Here is an 11,922-nt window from a genome sequence, read left to right as displayed (position 1 = left end):
GGGGAAGTGCCAGACACCAGAACAAACAAAAACAGCTGAGACCATTGCTGAAGAGCAACAGTGCCGGAGAGCAGCCCCAGGGAAAGAGGAGACTTCAGGCAGCCAGACCCCTCCCCCACACACCAGGAAATTGAAGGCTATAATACACAAAGCCAGTAACTAGACTCACAATCCCCAGAATAAGAAACGTGGGACAGAGAGCCCTGAGCCTGAAAGGCAGATATTCATTGTAAAGCCAGGAAAAGGCTAACCAACATGAAGAAGAACACACACACACACACACAAAAAAAAATGAGGACCATTGATTCTTTTTATGGACACAGGCATGATCAAAACACCAATTTGGAAGAGGATAGCAATGACACTATACCCACATCCGATACCTCAAAAGGGAATGTGAACTGGTCTCAAGCCCAAAAAGTGTTACTGGAAGAGCTAAAGGAGGATTTTAAAAACCAAATTAGGGAGGTAAAAAAAATGGAAAAAAAACACTGACAAAATCAAGTCCTTAAAAAATTAGATTGGCAAGATGGCTATGGAGATTCAGAATCTTAATAGAGAAAATGACATCCTGGGAGGTAAAATCATCCAATTGGAAAAGGACACTCAAAAGCAAAATGAAGACAGCAACTCATTAAAAATTAGAATTGAGCAAGTGGAAACTAATGACTCTATGAGGCATCAAGAAGTAGTCAAACAAAATGTAAAGAATGAAAAAAGAGAAAAAAATGTGAAATATCTGATTGGAAAAACAACTGATCTGGAAAATAGATCCAGGAGAGACAATTTAAGAATTATTGGTCCACCAGAAATCCACGATGAAAAAAAGAGCCTTGACAGTATCTTCGAAGAAATTATCAAAGATAACTGCCCAGAGGTCCAAGAACCAGAGGGTAAAATAGTCATTGAGAGAATACACTGATCACCCCCTGAAAGACATCCCAAACTGAAAACACCAAGAAACATTACAGCCAAATTTCAGAATTACAAAGTCAAGGAGAAAATACTGCAAGCAGCCAAAAAGAATTCAAATATCGTAGAACTACAGTTAGGATCACGCAGGATCTCTCAGCTTCTACATTAAATGACAGGAGAAATTGGAATATGATATACCCAAAGGCAAAGGAGATGGTACTACAACCAAGGATCAACTACCCAGCAAAATTAAGCATAATTTTTCAGGCAAGGAGATGGACGTTCAATGAAATAAGGGAATTCCAGACCTTCCTGATAAAAAGGCCAGAACTCAATGGAAAATTTGATCTTCAAATACAAAACTCAAGAGAGACATAAAAACATAAATGGGGGAAAAACCCCGACAAACCTTGTTAATCAATAAAGGCAAATTATTTACATCTTTATGTAGGATTATATCATATTATTATGTTTTATATACATATATGTACATATATATAAATATATATGTACATATATGTGTCAATCTTGAGAACAGTACAGCTATTATGACAATTGAAAGGGATACACATAGACTGTGAATGTCTGAATAAAATAACTGATATAAGGATCAAAAAACATAATTAAGACATGTAAAAGGAGGGTTATAGGAGAAGAGGTAAGGAGGTAGTAGAAAAGGGTAAATTACATCAAATGAAGAGGCACAAGAACACATTATAGTAGAGGGAAAGAAGGGAGGGAGAAGAGCAGTATTTGAGCTTTACTGCCATTGGATCTGGTTCAAGAAGGGAATAACATACCCTGATAAGTATAGAAATCTAACTTGTCCTACAGGCAGTAGGAGGGGAAAAGGGGAAAAAAGGAGGGGGGTGGTCAGAAGGGAGGGAAGAAGTAGCAAGTAGAAAATGGTAAGATAAGGGAGGGGAATCAAGATGGAGGGTAAACTGAGGAAGGCAGCAGTAAAAAACAAAACTTTGTTTAGGAATGGAAGGGGAAAGGGAGAAATAAAAGCATAAATGGGGAAAATAGGGTGGAGAAAAAGACACTGTGAATGTGAATGGGATGAACTCTCCCGTAAAACAGAGCCAGATAGCAGAATGGATTAAAAACCGTAAAGCTACAATGTGCTGTTTACAAGAAACATGTTTGAAACAGGGGGATACACACAGGGAAAAGACTGGAGTAAAATATATTGCACTTCAGCTAAAGTAAAAAAAGCAGGTGTAGCAATCCTAATCTCAGACAAAGCAAAAGGAAAGATAGATTTAATTAAAAGAGATAAGGAAGGACACTACATCCTGCTAAAAGGCACCATAAACAATGGAGCCATATCATTGTTTAACATATATGCACCAAGTGGTATGGCAGGCTGATTCTTAGAGGAGATGTTAAGGGAGTTACAGGAAGAAATAGATAGCAAAACTATAAAACCCCCCACTCTCAACTTGATAAATCTAACCTCAAAATAAATAAGAAAGAAGTTAAGGAGGTGAACAGAATTTTAGAAAAGGCAGATATAATAGACCTCTGGAGAAAACTGAATGGGGACAAAAAGGAATATACTTTCTTCTCAGCAGTACATGGCATATACTCAAAAAATGACCATGTACTAGGACATAAAAACCTCACAATCCAGTGCAGAAAGGGAGAAGTAGTCAAAGCATACTTTTCAGATCACGATGCAATAAAAATTATTTGTGAAGAAGAACTATGCAAAAATAAGCTAAAAATTAATTGGAAACTAAATAATCTAATTCTAAAGAATGAGTGGGCCAAAGAACAAATCGGAGAAACAATTAATAACTCCATTCAAGAGAATGACAATAATAAGATAACATACCAAAACTTATGGGATGCAGCAAAAGCAGTTCTCTGGGGAGGTTTTATATCTCTAAATGCTTACATGAATGAACTAGAGAAAAAGGAGATCAATAAATTGGGTATGCAACTGAAAAAGCTAGAAAAAGAACAAATTGAAAATTCCCACTTACATACCAAATTAGAAATACTGAAAATCAAAGGAGAGATTAATAAAATTGGAACCAAGAAAACTATGGAATTAATAAATAAAACAAAGAGCTGGTTTTATGAAAAAAAACAATAAAATTGATAAACTTTTGGTCAATTTACTTAAAAAAAAGAAAGAAGAAAATCAAATTAACAGTATCAAAAATGAAAAGGGTGAATTCACCTCTAATGAAGAGGAAATCAAAACAATAATTATGAATTATTTTGCCCAATTGTATACCCATAAATTTGACAATCTTAGGGATATAGATGAATATCTACAAAAAACATAAATTTCCCAGGTTAACAGAAAAGGAAGTAAAATTTCTAAATAACCCCATCTCAGAAAAAGAAATTGAGCAAGCCATCAATGAACTCCCTAGGAAAAAATCTCCAGGGCCAGATGGTTTTACATGTGAATTCTATCAAACATTTAAAGAACAATTAATTCCTCCACTTTATAGACTATTTGGGAAAACAGCTGAAGAAGAAGTCCTACCAAATTCTTTTTATGACACAAATATGGTACTAATACCCAAACCAGGTAGAGTCAAAACAGAGAAAGAAAATTATATACCAATTTCCCTAATGAATATTGATGCAAAAATTTTAAATAAAATATTAGCAAAAAGATTGCAGCAACTTATCATGAGAATAATACACTATGACCAGGGAGGATTTATTCCAGAAATGCAAGGCTGGTTCAATATTAGGAAAACTATTAGCATAATTGACCATATCAACAACAAAACTAGCAGAAACCATATGATCATCTCAATAGATGCAGAAAAAGCCTTTGACAAAATACAACACCCATTCCTATTAAAAACACTAGAAAGCATAGGAATAAAGGGAGCCTTCCTTAAAATTATAAATAGCATCTACTTAAAACCATCAACAAGCATTATTTGTAATGGGGATAAGCTAGATGCATTCCCAATAAAATCAGGGGTGAAACAAGGATGTCCATTATCACCCCTACTATTCAATTTGGTACCAGAAACGTTAGCTGTAGCAATAAGAGAAGAAAAAGAAATCGAAGGAATTAGAATAGGCAAAGAAGAAGCTAAATTATCACTTTTTCCAGATGATATGATGATTTACTTAGAGAATCCTAGAGAATCAAGTAAAAAACTACTTGAAATAATCAACAACTTTAGCAAATTTGCAGGATATAAAATAAACCCACATAAAACCTTGGCATTCCTATACATTACTAACAAAGCCCAACAGCAAGAGATAGAAAGAGAAATTCCATTCAAAGTTACTGTAGACACTATAAAATATCTGGGAGTCTATCTGCCAAGACAAACCCAAGGACTATATGAACATAATTATGCAACAGTCTTCATGAGAATAAAGTCAGAACTAAATAAATGGAAAAATATCATTTGCTCATGGTTAGGCTGAGCTAATATAATAAAAATGACAATTTTACCTAAATTAATCTATCTGTTCAGTGCCATACCAATCAAATTACCAAAAAATTATTTTACACAGCTGGATAAAATAATATCAAAATTAATCTGGAAGAACAAGAGGTCTAGAATATCTAGGGTATTAATGAAAAAAAATGCTAGGGAATGTGGCCTAGCCATACCAGATATTAAAATGTACTATAAAGCAGCAGTCATCGAAACTACCTGGCACTGGCTAAGAAACAGAGTGGTGGATCAGTGGAATAGGATAGGTACACAAGAGAAGTCAACAACTATAGCAATCTACTCTTTGATCAACCCAAAGAATCCAGATTCTGGGCTAAGAATTCACTATTTCACAAAAACTGCTGGGAAAACTGGAAAATGGTAGGGCAGAAACTGGGCATAGACCAATATCTTACACCATATAACAAAATAAAGTCAAAATGGGTTCATCATTTAGGAATAAAGGCTGATACTATAAGAAATTTGGGAGAGCAAGGAATAGTTTACCTGTCAGATTAATGGAAAAGAAAAGAATTCATGACACAACAAGAGATGGAGAGCATTACATAATTCAAAATGGATAATTTTGATTATGTTCAATTGAAATGTTTTTGTATTAAAAAAGCCAATGCAACAAAGATTAGGAGGGAAGCAGAAAATTGGGAGAAAATCTTCACAACCAGGGTCTCTGATAAAGGCCTCATTTCTAAAATACACAGGGAACTGAGCCAAATATATAGGAATACAAGTCAGTCCCCAACTGAGAAATGGTCAAAGGATATGAACAGGAAATTTTCAGAGGAAGAAATTAAAGAGATCTATAAGCATATGAAAAAATGCTCTAAATCTCTATTGATAAGAGAAATGCAAATCAATACAACTCTTAGGTACCACATCTGTCCTGTCAGATTGGCTAAAATGACAAAACAGGAAAATGATAAATACTGGAGAGGATGTCGGAAAAGTGGAACATTGTTACATTGCTGGTGGAGTTGTGAACTGATTAAGCCATTCTGGAGAGCAATTTGGAACTATGCCCAAAGGGCTATAAAAATGTTCATACCCTTTGACCCAGCAGTACCACTCCTAGGGCTATATCCCAAAGAGATCACACAAGTGGGAAAAGGACCCATACGTACAAAAATATTTACAGTGGCTCTTTTTGTAGTAGCTAAGAATTGGAAATCAAGGGGATGCCCATCAATTGGGGAATGGCTGAACAAGTTGTGGTATATGAAGGTAATGGAATACTGTTGTGCTATAAGAAATGGGGATGATATGGACTTCATAACAACCTGGAAAAATCTACACGACATAATGCCGAGTGAGCGGAGCAGAACCAGAAGAACATTATACACAAGCACAGATATATGTATTCTGTGAGGACTAACCCTGATAGACTTTGCTCTTCTCAGCAACACAAGGTACAAAGACAACTCCAAAGGACTCACGATGGAGAATGCTATCTATATTCAGAGAAAGAACTATTAAGTATGAATGCAGATTGAGGTACGCTTTATGCTCGCCTTTTCCCCTCTTTTTTCCCTCTTTTGTTTTTGTTTTTGGGGTTTTCTTTTTGGTTCTGTTTCTTCTTTCTCATGATTCATTCCATTGGCCATAATTCTTCTTCACAACGTGACTAGTGTGTAAATAAGTTCAACGCGAAGTTATACGTAGAAGATATATCAGATTCCATGTCGTCTTGGGGAGGGAGGGGAGGAGGGAGGGAAGAAAATCTGGAACTCAAAATTATGTAGAACCAAGTGTTGGAAACTAAAAATTTTTAAAAAATTAAAAAAAGAAAAGAGGATTTGTTCTGTGAAGTTTGAATTCAGTAAACAGCTGTACGTGTGGCTTTGAGGCGCTGGTTCCCCACCCCTATCCTAGGCTTTATCTTGCTCAGAAGAGGAAGGTACCATATGCATTTCTGGTAGAATATAAGCTGCTTGAGGACAAGGACTGTCTCACTTTAGGGTTTCACAGGATCATATCTGTACAATTGTAAGGGACCTCAGAAGCATCCAAGGCAGACTCCTTAGTTCACTAATGAGGAAACCAAGGCCTGGAGAGGTAAAGTAATCAACCCAGATAAACATCATAGGTAAGATTTTTAACTCAGGTACTCCTCCTAATGAGCCAGTATTCTTTCTGCACCTATCATAGGCCTTGTACTTAGCAGGGGCTTAATAAATGCTTATTGATGAATTGTTAGAGGTGTGTCATTTACCATTGTTGTTCTGTCCAGAACTGGGATTTCATCATTATGAAGGAATCTTAGATTGGAATAGGCATTCCACCAATTCTGGGGACAAAATACTAACTTAAAAGAGGAAGAGAAATAAATAGTAAATCTTAAAAAACAAAACTTATCAATTCTAAAGACACAAGTAGAAGAAACCAAAAACCTAACTCAAAACTTTCAATGTGAATGGACTGAATATTCCAATTAAAAAGAAAGAGGGTGGCAGACTGGACAATGAAAGAAACCCCTGCCTCCCAAAACTCTGTTACTTACAAGAAACAACTAAAAACCAAAGACATACATAGAAGCAAAATGAGAAGATAGAACAAAGGGGAGTATGTATCAGGTGAAGCCAAAAAGCAAATACTGAAATTATGTTATTTGACAAAGCAAAAGTATATATTCACAGTATCATTAGAGTCAAACAAGGACATTACATTATGTTTAAATGAACCATAGACATCAAGTCACTATTCTGGAGACAAAATACTAACTTAAAAGAGGAAGGGAAATAAATAATAAATCTTAAACAACAAAGCTTATCAATTCTAAAGCCACAAATAGAAGAAACCATAAACCTAACTGATAACTTTAAATTAGAATGGACTCAATATTCCAATAAAAACAAAGAGGGTGGCAGACTGGACAATGAAAGAAACTCTTCCTCCCAAAAAATCTGTTCCTTATAAGAAACAATTAAAAATCAAAGACATACGTAGAAGCAAAATGAGAAGCTAGAACAAAAGAGAGTATGTATCAGGTGAAGCCAAAAAGCAAATGCTGGAATTGTTATTCCACAAAGCATAAGTATATATTCATAATATCATTAAAGTCAAACACGGACATTATATTATGTTTAAAGGAACCATAGACATCAAACCACTATGGATATTAAATTTATGTGCACTAAATCACGTAGCATCTAAATTCATAAAGGAAAAATTAATTGAATTGCAAAAAGACACCAATTATAACAGTAATACATGGAGACTTTTCTGTTCGTTTCTCAGAGCTCTACAAATCTAAGAAAGATAAATAAAAGGAAAATACTGTATAAAAGGACCAATTTATTGCTAAAAGATTTATGGCACTTTCTAAATAGAACCACTATTTCTGAGTACTAAGTGGCATTTTTTACATGAAAGGGAAAAAATTTCAACTAAATGTGATACTTAAAACATTGTTTACAGACCATAATGCAATAAACATAGTAATCAACTCAGGAAGCACAACCAGAAAACAGAGGCCAAATGGAGACAATAATGAATCCTAAATAACAGATGGCTCAGAGAATAAATCATAGAGCCAATGATCATGGAAGACAACGCTAGTGATGAGACCACACATCAAAATGTCCTAGATGCATTTCTTGGATTTACTGGAAATAGAAAGGAATAGGCATGTTTCTCACCTGTTCATTGCACCTTTAAAAATGGATCATGTTTGCACATGCATATGTCAAATTGCTCACTGTCTCAGGGAGGGTGGAGGGAAGGGAAGGAAGGAGAAAATTTAGAACTCAAAAAAATTTTTGTAAGTAGTATTTTATTTTTTCCAATTACATGTAAAGATAGTTTTCTACATTCATTTTTATAAGATTTTGGAACTCAAAAAATTTTTTGTAAGTAGTATTTTATTTTTTCCAATTACATGTAAAGATAGTTTTCTACATTCATTTTCATAAGATTTTGAAGTCCAATTTTTTCTCCCTCCTTTCCATCCTCCTTCCCCAAGACAGCAAGCGATATTATATAGGCTATACATGTACAATCAAGTAAGCATATTTCCACATTAGTCATTTTGTGAAAGGAGAAACACACACACACAGACACACACACAAAGGAAGATAGCAATGATCTGCATTCAGACTCCATAGTTCTTTCTCTGGATGTGGATAGCATTTTCTGTCATGTGCAATTGCCCTGGATTATTGTATTGCTGAGAAGAGCTAAGTCTATCATAATTAATCAGTGCATAATGTTGCTGTTACTGTGTAACTCAAAATGAAAAAAAAAGGAATGTTAAAAATTGCCTTTACATGTAAGTGGGGAAAAATAAAGTATTATTTTAAAAGAACTGACCATGTGCTAGTGCATAGAAATGCTACAAACAAATGGAAAATATTAAATATAACCCTCACCAACAACAATACAATAAAAAATGTAATCAGTCATGGACCCTTAAAGTAAGATATCAAACTTAAATAGAAACCAAATAATTTAATTCTAAAGAACAAAAAAGATAATTTCATAAAATAAAATGTCAATAATGAAAAAGCATAATAAAACTTTGAGTTGCAGCCAAATAAGATATTTGAGGGAGATCTATAAACACTTCTATTGACAAAAGAAAGAACAGATCAGTAAACTGGTCATGCAACAATAACAACAAAAACCTAGAAAAGCCCAATTAACTTCTGAAAACTGAAGAGAAATAAAATTGTTTTTAAAAAACTATTGAATTGTTAAATAAAGTTAGGAACTTGTTTGGGAAAAAATAAATATAAATAAGTGATTGCTAAAAAAAAGTCATATCAAAAATGAAAAAAGAAATAAAAGAAAGCATCAAAAGTTCTTTTACTCAATCATATGTCAACAGATAACTTAAATGAAATGGATGAATATTTATAAAAACATGTAATACCTAAATTAATAGACTAAGAAATAGAAAATTGAAATAATCCAATCTCAGAAAAAGGAAATTAAACAAATCAAAAAGTAACTTCCAAAGGAAAGATCCCCAGGACTAGATGGTTTTCAAAGTGAATTCTATGAAACATTAAAAGAATTATTTCCAATACTATATCAACTATTTGCAAAACTGGAGAGAAAAAGGATCCTACCAAACTCCTTCCATGAGAGGCCTGATGCTCCCTATGGATGCCTAAACAAGGGAGAGAAAAAACAGAAACATTAAACAAATATAGACCAATATCCCCAACAAATATTGTTTTTAAAATATTGTATAAAATGTTAGCAAAGAGTCTTCAGCAAAATATTAAAAACATTATATAACATGATGCTATTAGATTTATAACATTTATGCAGGTTTGATATTAAGAAAACTAAAAACATAATAGATCATATTAATAAGAAAAAAATTAAAAATCACATGATTACCAAGATGGAGAAAAAGCTTTTGACAAAATAATACTATTTGATGATAAAAAATAATTTAAAAGCATAGGAATAAATGAAATGTACTGTTCCTTATAAACAGTAACTATCGAAAACCAAGAGCAAAGATTATCAGTGCCGTGATTGGGATTTAACAAAATGGTAAACTGAAGCAGATCTCTGAGAAAGATAACATTCATTATCAGGGGTATGCCACCTGTCAATAAATGGGGTCAGTAGATTGCCTTCATTAATGCCAAAGACCTGGAAAAACTATAGTTCCTCTTATGCAGGTTTTGGGGAGTACAAAAGAAAGGACAGAACAGAATAGATGACATCATGAGATGAAAGGCAACATGACTGGTTATGGAAATGGGACTCAGGGAACAAGATGATTGGTTGGAAGTTTGGTAATGCGGACTAGTAATGGCCAGTCTCCCCTCCTTCTCTCATGAGACTAAGGAGTGCTTATTGTCGGAGTGCAGTCTTTTGCACAGCAAACTAGACATCCTTGAAGAATAGCTGAGTGAAGTAAAGGTGTCAGGCCCAAACTCCTTTTGTGTTCACACACATTCTCTAAATCCAGACAAATTCCTTGAACAGGAGAGCTGAATTTTTTCAACTTCACCTACTGCAGGCCAGTTGAATTCTGAACCAAGTTCAGAGACAAAGAAATATGACCTAAACAGTTGCAAGAAAAAATCAATTACTTGTAAATAGGGTCAATTTTCTAAATTATACTGGATCAATTTTAATCTTTTCATCAGTAATGGAGAAATACTAGAATCCTTCCCAGTAAAGCCAGGAATAAAGCAAAGGTGTTCATTGTTAGCATTATATTTGACACAATTCTGGAAATGCTGGTTATAGCAATGATATATGAAAATAAATTGAGAGGAAAAGCATAGGCAAAGAAAAAATAAAGTTATTAATTTTTGCCAACTATATGATGTTTCACTTAGAAAATCCTAGAGATTCAACTAAAAAAAATTCACTGAAACAATAACTTCAACAAAGTTGCAGGACATAAAATAAACCCACAAAAATAATCAGATTTGCTGTATATTATCAACAAAACCCATCAGAAAGAGACAAAGAGATTTCATTCTATTTCATTACAGAATTCATAAAATATTTAGAAGTCCACCTATCAAGGAGAAAGAGAATTATTAAAATACGACAACAAACATGACAACAAACCACTATTTACAGAAATCCAGACCTATATAACTGGAAAGCTATTAATTGTTTGTGTCTCAGCCTGCCAATAAAATAAAAATGAAAATGTTATCGAGTTAATTTACTTATTCAATGCCATCCCAATCAATTGGTTAATTTATAGAATTATAAAAAATAATAACAAAATTTGAAGGAACAAAATCATCTTTCATATCTAGGAAGTTAAAAAAAAAGGTAGGTATGAGGAAGAAATACTATTTCTAGATGGCAAACTATATAATAAAAAAATCAAAAAATTATTTGGCACTAGCTAAAAAGAAATAGAAAACTGATCAGCAGAACAGATTAAATGAATAAAACCTAGATGGACATAGTAATAATAATTTGTTAAACTCAAGTATCCAAAGGACTGGAATAAGGACTTGCTATTTGACAAAAACTGCTGGGAAAACTGGAAAGCAAGTTGGCAGAAATGCATTTTAGATCAGTGTATCACACTATATACTATAATTACTTTCAAATGGATACAGAACCTACAGTGATGTGCAAATCAACTGAGATAAAGAAAAATAAATTTGAAGCCATACAATGAACTTCAAGATTTTTACACCTTTGAAAACTTTCAATATGTATGATGTCCCTCTTTTGCTGCAAACACTTATTTTATGTGATTTAGCACTGAGTTGACAAGATTTTTGTCACATTCTGTAATTCTTAATCTTGAAACTATACTTTTTTCACATTGTATATTAAGTGTACTTTGGATGAACAGCACATTTTTTTCCAAGTTTAGCTTTGATGATAGATAACCCATAGATTTTCTTCTTTTTCAAAAAAAGTTGTTAATTTATTTATCAAAAAATGGAAAATAATTTCAATTTAAGTAACTTGGTTTGACAACAATCAAGAAATTATGTTTGATCACAATTTTTTCCCCTAATGAAGAATTTTACAGTTGGGAAAATTTCATTTATAACACAAAACATCCACACAATCTATTCTAAATCACTAAAGTAGAACATGTCATAAGTCAACAAAA

The sequence above is a fragment of the Trichosurus vulpecula genome, chromosome 2, assembly GCF_011100635.1.
Source record: "Trichosurus vulpecula isolate mTriVul1 chromosome 2, mTriVul1.pri, whole genome shotgun sequence".
NCBI classification, from domain to species: domain Eukaryota; kingdom Metazoa; phylum Chordata; class Mammalia; order Diprotodontia; family Phalangeridae; genus Trichosurus; species Trichosurus vulpecula.
The sequence above is the reverse complement of the archived record's forward strand: the minus strand, read 5'-3'. Positions refer to the sequence as shown.